This window comes from Vulpes vulpes, chromosome X, assembly GCF_048418805.1.
Source record: "Vulpes vulpes isolate BD-2025 chromosome X, VulVul3, whole genome shotgun sequence".
Taxonomy (NCBI): Eukaryota; Metazoa; Chordata; class Mammalia; order Carnivora; family Canidae; genus Vulpes; species Vulpes vulpes.
The window spans coordinates 52935488-52944924 of NC_132796.1; the positions used below are offsets into that span (position 1 = coordinate 52935488).

A 9437-nucleotide genomic window follows, 5' to 3' on the forward strand; every position below is an offset into this window, starting at 1 on the left:
TTTTATTTATCTATTCATGAGAGACACAGAGAGAGAGAGGCAGAGACACAGGCAAAGGGAGAAGCAGGCTCCATGCAGGGAACCTGATGCGGGACTCGATCCCAGGACTCCAGGATCATGCCCCAGGCTGAAGGCAGGTGCCAAACCACTGAGCCACCCAGGGATCCCTGTGGTCTTTATTATGTTGAGGAAATTACTTTCTATTCCTAATTTATTGAATTTTTTCTTATCATAAAAATTTTGGATTTTATCATATGCTTTTTTGGTTTATTGAGATGACTGTGTTATTTTTATTCCTTATTATATTAATATGGTGTATCACATTGATTGATTTGCATATGCCAAACCATCCTTGCATCCCAGGGATAAGTCCTACTTGGACATGGCATATAATCTTTTTAATGTGCTGTTGAAATAAGTTCACTAGTATTTTTTTGAGGATTTTTACATCCATGTTTATTAGGGATATTGGCCTATAGTTTTCTTGCAGTGTCTTTTGTCTGTATTTGGTATCAGAGTGATGCTGGCCTCAGAGTGAATTAGGAAGTGTTTCCTCCTCTTCAATTTTTTGGAAGAGTTAGAGAAGGATTAGTGTTGATTCTTCTTTAAATATTTGGTTGAATTCACCAATGAAGCCATCTGATCCTGAGCTTTCCTTTGTTGGGAAATCTTTACTGTTTCAATATCTTTACTACTCATAGGTTTTTACATGTTTTCTATTTTTTTATGGGTTGGTTTTGGTAGATCGTGTGGGAAACAGACATATTTGTTTCCTCTACCAATTGAATACTTCTGCATTCCAAATGTGTGGGTGTTTTTCCCACACCAAGCTATTATCCAGGTCTCCGCAGACACCAACTGGGTATTCTATAACTTAACTCAATCTGACACTGTCTCCTGGAAATAGCATTATATCCCACAAGTTAAGGGCTCAGTCCCACAAATCTACCCCTATTTCAGATGCCAATTGCAAGTCCAGGTTGTCATTTGTGCTCCTGACTGACTAGCTACATATTGGGGGTCCCCATAACCCTGTCCTTATATTTGATAATTTGCTGGAACACCTCACAAAACTCAGGAAAACAGTTCACTTACTAGACTACCACTTTATTATAAAAGAATGAGACTCAAGAACAGCCAGATGGAAAAGATACAGAAATGTGTAGGGAAAGGAGTGTGGAGCTTATATGCTTTCTTTGGATGCCCCCCTCTCGGTCCCTTCACATGTTCACCAACTTGGGAGCTCTCTGAACCTCTTCAGTTTGAATTTTTATGGAGGCTTTATTGCATGGACATGATTGATTACATCATTAGCCTTGGTAAGGCTCCAGACTCTCCCCCTTCCCTATCCTCTATATAAATGATTGATTCTCCTGGCTACCATCCCCCGTCCTGAGGCTATCTAGAAGCCCCTAGCTACCAGTCTTCTGGTTTATGGTCTTGTTCACATTTTCTGTTTCTGCAATGACCAGCCTGGTTGTACTATCCATTATTGAAAGTAGAGTATTGAAATCTCCAACTTATTATAGAACTATTTCTCCTTCAGTTTTGTTAATATTTGCTTTGTATATTTTAGGGCTCTGTTCTTATGTTTACGAGTATTATATATTCTTGCTAGAGCAAACATTATATCAATATGTAAAGTCACTTTTTTGTCTCTTGTGACCTTTTTATATTTAAAGCCTATGTTTTTCCTGACAGTAATATAGTCACCCCTGTGCTGTTTTGGTTACTATTTTCATGGAACATAGTTTTCAATCCTTCTACTTTCAACCTCTTTATGTTCTTATCTATTTTTTAAAAGATTTTATTTATTTATTCATAAGAGACACACAGGCAGAGACATAGGCTAAGAGAGAGAAGCAGACTCTATCCAGAGAGCTGGATGTGGGACTCAATCCCGGGACTCCAGGATCATGTCCTGGGCCAAAGGCAGGCGCTCAATCACTGAGCCACCCAGGCGTCCCTGTATTCTTATATTTATTTATTTATTTAAATATATGTATTTTATTTATTTATTCATGAGAGAGGCAGAGGGAGGAGAAGTAAGCTCCATACAAGGAGCCCAATGTGGGACTTGATCCCGGGATTCCGAGATCACGCCCTGAACCAAAAGCAGACGCCCATCCACGGAGCCACCCAGGCGTCCCTGTATTCTTATATTTAAAATGAGTCTCTTGTAGACAGCATATAGATTCTGCTCTTCTTTTTTAAATCTAATCTGCCAAGCTCTGACTTTTACCAGGAGAGTATAACCCATCTACATTTAATGTGACTACTGATAAAGAGAAATTTACTTCTGTCATTTATCTGTTTTTTTCCCCTCACCCCCTGAAACAACCTCTGCTCTGGTAACCATAAGTTTGTTTTCTACAGTTAAGAGTCTATTTCTTGGTTTGTCTCTCTAATTTTTTTTCCTTTTCTAGCTTGGCTTGTTTCTTAAATTCCACATATGAATGAAATCATACGGTATTTGTCTTTCTCTAACTTATTTTGCTTAGAATTATATTCTCTAGCTCCATCCATGTTGTTGCAAATGGCAAAATTTCATTCTTTTTTATGGCTGAATAGTATTCCACTGTATACACATATCACATCTTCCTAATTCATTCCTCAACCAATGGACATGTGGGCTGCTTCCATCATTTGGCTATTGTAAATAATGCTGCAATAAACATAGGAGTGCATATATCCTTTTGAATTAGTATTTTTGTATTCTTTGGGTAAATACCTAGAAATGTGACTCCTAGATGGTAGGGTGGTAGTTCTATTTTTATTTTATTTTGTTTATTATTATTTTTTAAAGTGAACTTATGCCCAGTGTGGGGCTTGAACTTATGCCCAATGTGGGGCTTGAACCCTGAGATCAAGAGTTGCATGCTCTTAAAAAAAAAAAAGTTGTATGCTTACTGACTAAGCCAGCCAGGTAGGCCAGGTAGTTCTACTTTTAAATTTGTGAGGAACTTTCATACTGTTTTCTGCAATGGCTGCACTGGTTTGCATTCCCACCAGCACTGCACAAGTGTTTGTTTTTCTCCACATCCTTGCTGACACTTGTCTCTTGTTTTTTTTTATTTTAACCATTCTGACAGGTGTGAGATCTCATGGTAGTTTTGTATTTCCCTGATAATGAGTGATGTTGAGCATCTTTTCGTGTGTCTGTTGGCCATTTGTATGTCTTCTTTGGAGAAATGTCCAAATGTTCATGCCTTCTGCCCATTTTAAAAATCAGGTTATTTGGGTTTTGGGTGTTGAGTTTGATAAGGTCTTTATGGATCTTGAATACTAGCCCTTTATCTGATAAGGCATTTGCAAATATCTTCTCCCATTCTGTAGATTGTCTTTTGGTTTTGTCAACTGTTTTTTTTAGCTATACAAAAGTTTTTTTTTTAATCTCGAAGTCTAAATAGTTCATTTTTGCCTTTGTTCCCCTTGCCTTTGGAGAGGTGTCTAGCAAGAAGTTGCTGCAACTGAGGTTGAAGAGGTTGCTGCTTGTGTTCTCTTCTAGGATTTTGATGGATTCCTATCTCACATTTAGGTCTTCCATCTATTTTGAGTTTATCTTTGTGTATGGTGTAATAAAATGGTCCAGTTTCATTCTTATACCTATGGCTGTCCAATTTTTCTAGCACCATTTGTTGAAGAGACTGTTTTTTCCATTGGCTATTCTTTCCTGCTTTGTCAAAGATTAGTTGACCATAGAGTTGAGGGTCTATTTCTGGGTTCTCTATTTTGTTCCATTGATCTATGTGTCTGTTTTGTGCTGGTACCATATTGATTTGATTACTACAGCTATGTAATATAACTTGAAATCTGGAATTGTGATACCTCCAGCTTCGCTTTTCTTTTTAAAAATTTTTATTTATTTTTATTATTTTTTTATTGGAGTTCAGTTTGCCAACATATAGCACAACAACCAGTGCTCATCCCGCCAAGTGCCCCCCTCAGTGCCCATCACCCAGTCACCCCAACCCCCCACCCACCTCCCTTTCCACTACCCCTTGTTGGTTTCCCAGAGTTAGGAGTCTCTCATGTTTTGTCACCCTCACTGATATTTTCACTCATTTTCTCTCCTTTCCCTTTATTCCCTTTCACTAATTTTTATATTCCCCAAATGAATGAGACCATATAATGTTCGTCCTTCTCTGATTGACTTATTTCACTCAGCATAATACCCTCCAGTTCCATCCACGTCGAAGCAAATGGTGGGTATTTGTCATTTCAAATGGCTGAGTAATATTCCATTGTATACATATACCACAGCTTCTTTATCCATTCATCTTTCGATGGACACCGAGGCTCCTTCCACAGTTGGGCTATTGTGGACATTGCTGCTATAAACATTGGGGTGCAGGTGACCCGGCGTTTCACTGCATCTGTATCTTTGGGGTAAATCCCCAGCAGGGCAATTGCTGGGTCGTACAGCAGATCTATTTTTTATTTTTTAGGGCAGATCTTTTTTTAACTCTTTGAGGAACCTCCACACAGTTTTCCAGAGTGGCTGCACCAGTTCACATTCCCACCAACAGTGCAAGAGGGTTCCCCTTTCTCCACATCCTCTCCATCATTGGTTGTTTCCTGTCTTGTTAATTTTCCCCATTCTCACTGGTGTAAGGTGCTATCTCATTGTGGTTTTGATTTGTATTTCCCTGATGGCCAGTGATGCGGAGCATTTTCTCATGTGCTTGTTGGCCATGTCTATGTCTTCCTCTGTGAGATTTCTGTTCATGTCTTTTGCCCATTTCATGATTGGATTGTTTGTTTCTTTGCTGTTGAGTTTCATAAGTTCTTTATAGATCTTGGATACTAGCCCTTTATCTGATATGTCATTTGCAAATATCTTCTCCCATTCAGTAGGTTGTCTTTTAGTTTTGTGGACTGTTTCTTTTGCTGTGCAGAAGCTTTTCCTCTTGATGAAGTCCCAATAATTCATTTTTGCTTTTGTTTCCCTTGCCTTCATTTTTCTTTCTTTTTTATTTTATTTATTTTTTAAAATTTTATTTATTCATTCACGAGAGACACACACAGAGAGAGAGGCAGAGACACAGGCAGAGGAAGGAGAAGCAGGCTCCATGCAAAGAGCCCGATGCAGGACTTGATCATGGTAAGCTGGGATCAGGCCCTAAGCCAAAGGCAGACGCTCAACCTCTGAGCCACCCACGCATCCCTTCTTTCTTTTTTTTTTTTTAAGATTTTATTTATTTATTTATTTATTTATTTATTTATTTATTTATTTATATTTTATTTATTTATTCATGAGAGACACACACAGAGAGAGGCAGAGGGAGAAGCAGGCTCCATGCAGGGAGCCCAACGTAGGACTCGATCCTGATCTCCAGGATCAGGCCCTCGGCCGAAGGACGTGCTAAACCACTGAGCCACACAGGCTGCCCAGGTTTTATTTATTTTTTCATGAGAGACACACAGCGAGAGGCAAAGACATTGACAGAGGGAGAAGCAAGCTCCCCACTGGGTGCCCAATGTAGGACTCGATCCCAGGACCCCAGGATCACGCCCTGAGCCGAAGGCAGATCCTCAACCAGTGAGCTACCCAGTGGCTTTATTTTTTCTTTTATGTCTTCTTTTTTTGTTTGTTTTTATTTAAGTTCCATTTGCCAACATATAACACCCAGTGCTCATCCCATCAAAAGTCCTCCTCAGTGCCTGTCACCCAGTTACCGCAACCCCCCGCCCACCTCCCCTTCCGCAACCCTTTGTATTTTTTTTAAGATTTTATTTATTATTCATGAGAGACACACAGAGAGGCAGAGACATAGGCAGAGAAAGAAGCAGGCTCCAAGCAGGGAGCCCGAAGTGGGACTGGATCCCTGGTCTCCAGGATCAGGCCCTGGGCTGAAGGTGGCGCTAAACCACTGAGCCACCCGGGCTGCCCTGTATTTTTCTTTTTCAAGGTTGTTTTGGCTATTTGGAGTCTTTTGGGTTTTCATACAAATTTTAGGGTTGTTTGTTCTAGTTCTGTGAAAAATACTTTTGGTATTTTGATAGGGATTGCATTAAATGTGCATATTGCTTTGGGTAGTATAGGCATTTTAACAATATTTGTTCTTCCAATCCATGAGCATGGAATGTCTTTACATTTCTTTGTGTCATCTTCAATTTATTTCATCAGTGTTTTCGTGTTTAGTGTTAAGTTTATTCCTAATATTTTGTTATTTTTGGTGCAATTTTTTGATTTTTGTTTTGTTTGCTTTCTTAATTTCTCTTTCTGTTGCTTCATTATTAATGTATAAAAATATAATGGATTTCAGTACATTGATTTTGAATCCTGAGATTTTATTGAATTCATTTATCAGTTTTAATAGTTTTTTTGGTAGAGTCCTTAGGGCTTTCTATATAGAGTATCATGTCATCTGCAAAACTGGAAGTTTTACTTCTTCCTTACCAATTTAGATGCCATTTATGTATGTATGTATGTCTAATTGCTGTGGCTAAGCCTTCCAGTACTTTGTTGAATAAAAGTGGTGAAAGTGGACATCCTTGTCTTGTTTCTGACCATAGAGGAAAAGCTCTCAGTTTTTCCCCTTGAGTATGATATTAGCTGTGGGTTTTTCATATATAGCCTTTATTATGTTGAGGTCTGCTCCCTCTACACCCAGTTTGTTGTGAGTTTTTATCATAAGTGGATGTTGTACTTTGCCAGATGTTTTTTCTGCATCTACTGAGATAATCATATGGTTCTTATCCTTCTTCTTATTAATGTGATGTATCATGTTGATTGACTTGCAAATATGGAACCACCCTTGCATCCTGGAAGTAAATTCCTCTTGATCATGGTGAATGATTTAAAAAAAATTTTTTTAGTAATCTCTACCCCCAATATGAGGCTCCAATTCATGACTCCAAGGTTAAAAGTCTCATATTCTTCTGACTGAGTCAGCCAGATGCCCTGTGAATGATTTTTAAAAATTTCCTGTGGATTTAGTTGGCTAATATTTTGTTGAGGATTTTTGCATCTATGTCCATCGGAGATATTGGCCTGTAGTTCTCTTTTTTTGAAGTATTTTTTATCTGGTTTTGGTGTCTGGATAATGTATGCCTTGTAGAATGAATTTGGAAGTTTTCCTTCCTCTTCTATTTTTTGGAGTCTATTTATTTTCCTTGTGCCTTATCTGCCCTATGCTGCCTTTGTTGGTAGTATGCCATTGTGATTTCCTTCTTTCCCTTTTGGAATATTTTAAAGTTATTTCCTTACTAGTTACCTTGGGGATTACAATCAACATCTTAAATTTATAACAACCTACTTTGAATAATACCAGCTTAGTTTCTTTTTTTTAAGTTTATTTAAGTATTCTCTACACCCAAATATGGGGCTCCAACTCATAATCCCAAAATTAAGAGTCACAAGCTCCACTGACTAAGCCAGCCAGGTACTCCAATACCAGTTTAGTTTCAGTAGTATACAATTACTCTGTTCCCATCCCCATCTCTCCCCTTTATTATTGTTATTGTCACAAATTACATCTTTATATGCTGTAGACCCACTAACATGGATTTCCAATTATGTTTTATCCATTTGCCTATAAGATCGTATCAGAAAAATAATAAATCATACCAAGAGTACAATAATACTGGCTTTTATATTTACTTATATAATTGTCTTTTCCAGTACCCTTTATTGTTTTTCATAGCTTCAAGTTATTGTCTAGTTTCTTTTCATCCAGCCTAAAGGTCTCCCTATAGCTTTTCTTGTAGGTTAGATGTACTGGTAATAAACTCCCTCAGCTTTTGTTTATCTGGAAATGTCTTCATTTCTCCTTCACTTATAAAGGATAGTCTTTCTGGATGCAGAATTCTTGGTTTATATTTTTTTCTTTCAGAATTTTAAACATATCATCCTACTGTCTTACGACCTGCATGGTTTCTGAGGCAAAATCAGGCATTAATCTTATTGAGGATCCCTTGTACATGATCAGTCACTTCTCTCTTAATGCTTTAAAAATTCTTTCTTTGGTGCTCCCTTCAGCACATATACTAAAATTGGAATGATACAGAGATTAGCATGGCCCTGTGCAAGGATGACATGCAAATTTGTGAAGTGTTCCATATTTTTGAAAACAGTATGTAGATTCCTCAAAAAGTTGAAAATAGAGCTACTCTATGACTCAGCAATAGCCCTGCTGGGTATTTACCCCAAAGATACAAATGTAATGATCCAAAGGGGCACCTGTGTCCCAATGTTTATAGCAGCAATGTCCACAAGAGCCAAACTCAGGAGAAAGCCCAAATGTCCATCAATAGATGGATGGATAAAGAAGATGTTGGGATGCCTGGGTGACTCAGCAGTTAAGCGCATCTGCCTTCGGCTCAGAGTATGATCAACCTGGGATTGACTAGGTTGATCGAGTCCCGCATCAGGCTCCCTGCATGGAGCCTTCTTCTCCCTCGGCCTCTGCCTATGTCTCTGCCTTTCTCTTTCTGTGTGTCTCATGAACAAGTAAATAAAATTTTTAAAAAAGATGTGGTATAAATATACACAATGGAATACTATGCAGCCATCAAAAATGAAATCTTGACATTTGCAATGATTGGATGGAACTAGAGGATATGCTAAGCAAAATAAGTCAATCAGAGAAAGACAATTATCATATGATCTCTCTCATATGTGAAATTTAAGAAACAAAACAGAGGATCATAGGGGAGAAGAGGAAAAAATAAAACAAGATGAAATCAGGGAAACAAACCATAAGAGACTCTTAATCATAGGAAACAAACTGAGGATTGCTGGAGGGGAGTGAGGGGGACATGGTCACTGGGTGATGAACATTAAGGAGGGCACGTGATATAATGAGCACTGGGTATTACATACGACTGATGATCACTGACCTCTACCTTTTAAACCAATAATACACTATATATTAATTAATTGAATTCTTTGTCTTTGGATTTTGACCTCTTGACAATAATGTGTCTTGATATTGAGCTTTGAATTTGTCCTGTGTAGCATTCATTTAACTTCTTAGACGTATATATTCATGTATTTACTCAAATTTGGGACAAATTTGGCTATTTTTTAAATTTTTTAAAAAAGATTTTATTTAGGGCAGCCCCGGTGGCTCAGCGGTTTAGCGCCGCCTTCAGCCCAGGGTGTGATCCTGGAGAACCGAGATTGAGTCCCACGTCCGGCTCCCTGCGTGGAGCCTGCTTCTCCCTCTGCTTCTCCCTGTGCCTCTGCCCCCTTCTCTCTCTGTGTGTCTCTCATGATTAAATAAATAAAGTCTTTTTTTTTTCTAAAGATTTTAAGATTTAAATTTTTCAGCCTTCTCTCTCTTTTTTCCTTCTGGGACTCCTATGTGAACTGCAGTGCATTTGATGATGTCTCACGGGTCCCTCAGGCTCTGTTATTTTTCATCATTCTTTTTTTTCCTTTCCTTAGAATGGATGATTTCAATGGTCTCATCTTAAAGTTTGTTGATCTC

General features: G+C 38.3%; 1 pseudogene; it reads left to right on the forward strand.

Moving 5' to 3' along the window:
* Positions 1-7971: 7971 nt before the first annotated feature.
* LOC112907645 (U6 spliceosomal RNA) lies at positions 7972-8071 on the forward strand (annotated as a pseudogene).
* The last annotated feature ends 1366 nt before the right edge of the window (positions 8072-9437 follow it).